General features: G+C 40.1%; 1 pseudogene; it reads left to right on the top strand.

Moving 5' to 3' along the window:
* The first annotated feature begins 412 nt into the window (after nt 1-412).
* LOC127227331 (heterogeneous nuclear ribonucleoprotein K-like) lies at nt 413-1,725 on the top strand (annotated as a pseudogene).
* The last annotated feature ends 5,238 nt before the right edge of the window (nt 1,726-6,963 follow it).

The following is a 6,963-nucleotide window of genomic DNA, read 5'->3' as shown; positions in this document are numbered from 1 at the left end:
GCTGTGGCATCTCTAACATCTTGGGTTCTCCAAGGCAATCTAGGCTTCACTTTGTTTTTTAAAGATTGGTTTAAAATTCCAGGAAACAGGAAAAAAAAGATTTATCATATACAACCCTTCAAAAACATTTATAACCCTCCACAGACTGTCATCAAACCATCCAAAGTGGGCACCTGTTACAAGCAATGACAATTGTTGACATCATTATCAAGTTGGAACAACACTTAACATTGTTTCCTTTGCTATGTTGTACTTATGAGTAATGACAAATATGTAATGATATAAATCTACCTCTAAAATGTCCATAAAAAGAGAAACCATTATCCCCTGTTTCCTGGTTGCAAGGACGTCCTTGTCATGCTTGCCTGGCTCTTGGTTGTGGTCTATTGGTGTATTCATTTAATTCAAGATAATGGAGACCGAGCCGCCAGAAGAAACCTTCCCCAACACCGAAACCAACGGTGAATTTGGTAAATGCCCTGCAGAAGACATGGAAGAGGAGCAAGCCTTTAAAAGATCTAGAAACACCGATGAGATGGTTGAACTGCGCCTTTTGCTTCAGAGGAAGAATGTTGGGGCAGTGACAGGAAAAGGAGGCAAGGACATTAAGGCTCTCAGCACACACTACAATGCCAGTGTTTCAGTCCCAGACAGCAGTGGTCCCAAGCGCATACTGAGTGCCAGTGCTGATATTGAAACAATTGGAGAGATTCTGAAGAAAACCATCCCTACCTTGGAAGAGCACCAACACTATAAAGGAAGTGACTTTGACTGCGAGTTGAGACCTGTTGATTCATCAGAGTATGGCAGGAGGAATTATTGTTGTCAAAGTTGCAAAAAATTAAAGAACTTCGAGAAAACACTCAGACAACAGGCAGTCTTTTCCAGGAATGCTGCCCTCATTTCACTAACAGAGTTGTTCTCATTGGAGGAAAGCCTGCAGGGTCATAGAGTGCATCAGGATCGTCCTTGATCTTATATCTGAGTTTCCCATCAAAGGTCGTGCACAGTCTTGTGATCCCAAATTTTATGATGAAACCTATGATTATGGTGGGTTTTTACAATGATGTTTGATGACCGCCGTGGACTTCCCGTGGGATCTCCCATGCAAGGAAGAGGTGGTTTTGACAGAATGCCTCCTAGTCGGACTGGGCGTCCGATGCCTCCTGCTAGAAGAGATTATGATGATATGAGCCCTCGTCGAGGATCTCCTCCACCTCCCCCTGGTCGAGGTGGCCAGGGTGGCAGCAGATCTCGGAATCTTCCTCTTTCTCCTCTACCACCATCCAGAGGGGGAGATCTAATGGCTTACCCCAGAAGAGGAAGGCCTGGGGACTGCTATGATGGCATGGTTGGGTTCAGTGCTGATAAAACTTGGGACTCTGCAATTGACACATGGAGTCCGTCAGAATGGCAGAACCACAGGGTGGTTCTGGATAAGATTATTCCTATGCAGGGGGCCGTGGATCATACAGTGATCTTGGTGAACTTACTATTACTACACAAGTAACTATTCCCAAAGATTTGGCTGGATCTATTATTGGCAAAGGTGGTCAGTGGATCAAACAAATCCCTCATGAGTCGGGAGCATCAATCAAAACTGATGAGCCTTTAGAAGGATCCGAACATCGGATCAATACCATTACAGGAACACAGGACCAGATAAAGAATGCACAGTATTTGCTGCAGAACAGTGAGAAGTATACAGATGTTGAAGGATTCTAAAGCAAGATATATATTTTTATTTTTTATAGTGTATATACAGTATTCTGGAAAGCCCCCCCCCCCCCCCCCCACACACACACACACACCCCCCCCTTTTTTCTATAGATTCTTTAAGTGAAGAACTGAAGGATTCTGGCATCTTTTTTAAGTCTTGTGCTGTTTTCTCTTTAAAAAGCCAACATTCCTCTGCTTCATAGGTGTTCTGCATTTGAGGTGTAGTGTACTTTTTGATGTTCACCAGATGTAATGTTTTAATTCCTTACAAACAGGGTTGGCGGGGAGGGCATGCAAAAACTAACGCTGAAATTTTGAAACAGCAGCAGGGGGAGTGAATTTTACTTTTTGTTCATTCCTGGTGTTTTTGTTTTTTTAATTCCCCTGTGTAATTATTCTGAACCCCTTGCTTTGTGGTCACTGTAACATGTGGGGGGGGTTGGGAGGAAGGCAAGTAATAGTCCACATGTTCCTGGGCATTTGTTTAGAGCAGTGTGCAGAATGTAATGCCCTTTTGTAAGAAACGTTTTATAATTTTTAAAATAAATTTAGTGAATCTAAAAAAATGTCCATAAAGAGCAATATCATTGCCAAGTGATTATTTGGGGCTCCATGTATCCATTTCCCTTTTCAAGCCTCAGGCAGCCAAAAATCTTCTCATTGATTCTATAATTTTGCTTTTTCTAGAACAGCATACATTTGGTTGGACTTGTAAACACCTTTACTGTTTGCGTCTCTCACTTACCAATACATAGTTGAGATTCCCTTACTTCTTTGTTGGTATATTTTCTTTTATTACTGATTGATGTTCAATTGTTCATGTGTACTATAAATTATTTATCCACCTCCCTCTGAAGGGTATCTTGGCTACCTTCAATGTTTGGCAGCTGTGGATAAGGCAGAAATAAAAACTCAATGGCAGGTTTTGTGAGTTGAACATGTTTTTCAACCGCTCTGTTTGCCTTTTGCTTAGTAGAAATCTGACCTGCTATGGCTTGTTTCCATTGGTGACCTGATCTGGTTTCCATGTTGGCTGTCACTGAATGTATAAAGACATCTATCAGGAATGTTCCATGACGTCTTAGAGGTTACAGTTTGGTCAGTTTTCCTTTTTTATTTTATTTTATTTATTTATTTATTTTTTTTTTTTTTGAGAATCTAATCAGTATTTCAGTTGTCTGCTTCTCAGTAAGATCCACTGTCAAACAAGGTGACCAAAGATCAGATAAAATAGGGTCAGACTCAAAGATCACAGGATTGCCTTCCATTGTTCAAAATGACACTTTAGCTTGCATTCACTCTTTTGGGAAATTGTTTCACTTGATTCATTTAAAACTACATTTATTTATCCAACCCAGATTAGTCTTCTCCAAGCTTTACCTTTTCAGAACACTTGTAGCACTTTTTAAGTTCAGAATGAAACACCCTATATTCATATTCTAACCCTCTTATTTAAAATTTTGTAGTACTTTGGTGGAAGAGATGGTTCAGAGCTAAAGAGCATTTGCTGCTCTTCTAGAGGACCCAGGTTCAATTCCTAGCAGCTACATGGCTCATAACTGTCTGCAACTCCAGTTCTAGGAGATCTAATGACCTCTTCTAGCTTCTGTGGGCACAAGTCAGGCAGGTGATACACAGAGATAAATAAAGGCAAAACACCATTACACACACATTTCTTTAAATAAGAAAATTCAATCATTGACCACTACTTTATATCTCTGGCATATATTTTCTTCCCTCTGAATATTTCTTCTTTTATCACATCTATTCCCCATTATTACTTGTTCAACATGTTGTTCTTAGAATAAAGAATCATCTATTTATGGCAGGGCTTCTGGAAAGTGTAGATGAGATAAAAGAATAAGGAGGAAGAAAGAAACAAAGACAGACAGGAAGACAGATGAGATGATATTCTAGTTTCTTTTAGGTTGCTGTGGTAAAGCACCCTGACCAAAAGCAATTAAGGAGGGGGGAGGAAATGACTTATCGGTATTAAGCTTCCAGGTCACAATCACCACTAAGGGAAGTTAGGACAGGCACTTAAGTGCTGTCTTAGGGTGACTATTGCTGTGATGAAACACCGTGACCAAAAAACAACTTGAGGAGAAAAAGGTTTACTTCACTCACAGTTCACCACTGGAAGCAGTGAGGGCAGGAACCTGGGAGTGAGGATCTGATGCAAAGATCACCTGCCCAGGGTGTCCCTGCACACAATGGGCTGGGCCCTCCTCCATTAACCACTAGTTAAGAAACCACCCTACCAGCTTGCCTCTCAACAGCCTGATCTTACAGACATTTTCTCAATTGAAGTTCTCTCCTCCCAGATGACTTTAGCTTGCATCAGGTTGACATAAAACTAGCCAGGACAAACTGGAATTTGAAGGCAGAAATCATAAAGGTACTAGTGCTTTGCTAGATTTCCTATACAGAGCACATCCTAGGGGCGGGGGGCCCCTGATCAGGCCAATACCCTGATCTAGAGCCAGCATGCCCAGTCTCTCCTCAATTGTCTAGACCGAAGTTTTCGTCCCAGTTGATTTAATGATGTCTCAAGTTGACAAAGCTGACAGGACTAATTCAATGTCATAGAGCTACGTATTTTATAAAAGATAAATATTTATCTTTTTTTGTACCTCTTCCTAGTCTTCTCTGTACAAACACACACACACACACACACACACACACACACACACCGAATAGTGCATATGTATTTATTATAAAGGTTAATAACATTTGATTTATTTTATTGCCTTTTTCTATTAAATTCACTCATTTTCTCTCTCATTCTGTCTCTCTCTGTTTAATAACAGTATTGCTTTTACCTCTAGTAGTACAATGGTGATCCATACAAATGTGGTTTATTAAATGTCTTCTATCCCATGAAATTCATATTTTTCCAGATATTTTGCTATAGGTAGCATGCATATAATTAAGTCCTGGCAAACATCCAAGTGGTGAAAATGAGGCTAGTACAACCTAGCAATGTCTTTTAAACAACAAGAATCATATAATTTTAAGTAGTGGGATGTCAATGGTGTCTTCTATATTGGGCGATGAAGGCCTATGAAGTAGGACAAATTATTTATCAGATAACTCATGTAAGTCTAGTGGAAGTCCAGTCTAAGATTCACCATTCCCCAAATACCTGGGTTTCTCACCCACTTTTGCTCACTCTGTTTTTAATCGCAAGTTTTTGTCTCTAGACCGTTGCATAATTTCATCCTTCATAATTTGTGATACATGGCTAACAGTAATCTCATGTAATTGGTTTATATCAGAAAGTTGTTTTTATACCCTGGGATAACTGAATCTGGTGATATAATTTCTTTCAAAGCAAACTGGTTTCATTTCCTCTAACAAGGTTTATCTAGATCTGATATTGTGAACATCCTTCTCCTTGATAGAAAAAAATATTAAGCAAAACAAAGGACAGATAATTTTGTGCTGTATATTTCATTCTTGACATTATTGAAATCTTTCTTGGAGCCTGGGCTTCCCTTACTTTCTCTTCTTGAAACTGGTGTTGCTAACAGGGCATTTTCTGTCACCAGTAGCATGTTTTGCTTCAAGAGGGTATTGCTTCTTTCATAAGCATTTTGAATTTGTGTACTTGGGCATATACATTCCTTTATCTCCATCTAGAATCATTGGCTTTTTATTTCTCTCTCTATTTTGTGCAATTTGAAAGTCTGAGTTTAATAGGAACATGTGGCCATTGGTCTTCTTTAACTACAGCTCCCTTTGCAGCTCTGGAAATCACATTTATCATCTTTTCACTTAGGTCCACTTCATCAGGAGTGGTGACTGACCCCTAAGAGTCATGTCTTGAGCCAGGGCTGAGAATTTTCAAATGATTAAGATACCAACTTTGCCATCATAGGATTTACACCTTAGCAAGAAAATCAGTCTCATGACTTAACATTCCACAAGCCACTTGTCATGGGTATTTGCTCAATAACTGCATTCACAATGTCCTGGAGGAGTATGTGAGAAGGACAGTGTTAATTATCCTTGCAGACCCTGATGGACAGAGAAGGAATGTTCTCAACAGACAAGGAAGCCTGTTTGGAAAAAAACAAAACAAAACAAAACAAAACAAAACAAAACAGGATGCAGAGTTTGTAGGACAGAGAAGGGTGCTAATGTGATAGAATGACTTGGAACAGAGGTCGGAAGATGGTATGCTCTGGAACTGACAACTGTTCTTGAAACTCAAGCAGGGAACTGGCTTTTTTTGGAGGAGTACAAAGAGATAAGGATGGTGTTTAGGAGTGGCTCAGTATTAGTAAGGGATTTTGGTGTTTTAGTACTAAGGAATTTGGATGTAGTCTAAATAAAATAAGGTGGATTGATGGAAGAAAAGAGATAAATGACTGGAATCCTACGACCTACTTAAGACGTGTTACAGTTCAGAAGGCTCTTGCAGGACTAATGATTAGTCAAGAGGAAGGACGGGAACCAGAGTCCTGCAGAGCAGCAGAGCAGAGGGTTCAGATTGAAGGGATTGGATAACAGACCACTGGCCATGGGGCAGGAAGAGGCCAGAATGTGACTCACCAGAAGGTGACACACCCGCCTCAGAGGGTTGCTCTGCTTCCATCGCTGTCCACTGTTTTTCTTTAGTCACTTTCCCCTTTAGGGTCTCTGGGTGTGAGGTCATGTCTGCTCCTTCTCTGCAGACATTTTCCCAATGCCTAGCAGCCAGTGTTTTATTCTTCCTGTCCTGGCAGTTCCAAGATGCAATCATCACACCTCAAAGAAAGGTCCTCATTTTGAGGCTATTTTAGATCTACAGAGAATTTCACAAGTAGTCCAGCAATTTCCCCCTAGTCTTCATTCAACTTCTCCCTGTTAACATCTGACATAATGCAGAAATGTTAAAAATTAATGTTTACCTTAAAGAATTACTAATTACATCTTTTGTCTGAATTTCCCTAGCTTTCCAATGTATTTGCCTATAGGTTGATGCATGGTATTTTGTGTGTGTGTGTGTGAAATTATATATGCATATCTTCTTACTTCCTGTCCCAGAATTCTGAAATTATTTTTGTACATTTGTTAGTTGAAAATAATTTTTTCATGCAATATATCATGGTTCCCCTTCCATATCTCCTCGCAGATCCTTCTCACCTCCTACACTTCAGCTCCAAGCCTTCTTTCTCTAATGTACAAGCAAAAGACCAAGTGTGTGTGTGTGTGTGTGTGTGTGTGTGTGTGTGTGTGTGTGTGTGTGTGTGCGCGCGT

This window comes from Phodopus roborovskii, unplaced genomic scaffold, assembly GCF_943737965.1.
Source record: "Phodopus roborovskii unplaced genomic scaffold, PHOROB, whole genome shotgun sequence".
Classification (NCBI taxonomy): Eukaryota; Metazoa; Chordata; class Mammalia; order Rodentia; family Cricetidae; genus Phodopus; species Phodopus roborovskii.
Note: the sequence above shows the minus strand (reverse complement) of the source record. Positions and strands in the feature narration are given on the sequence as shown.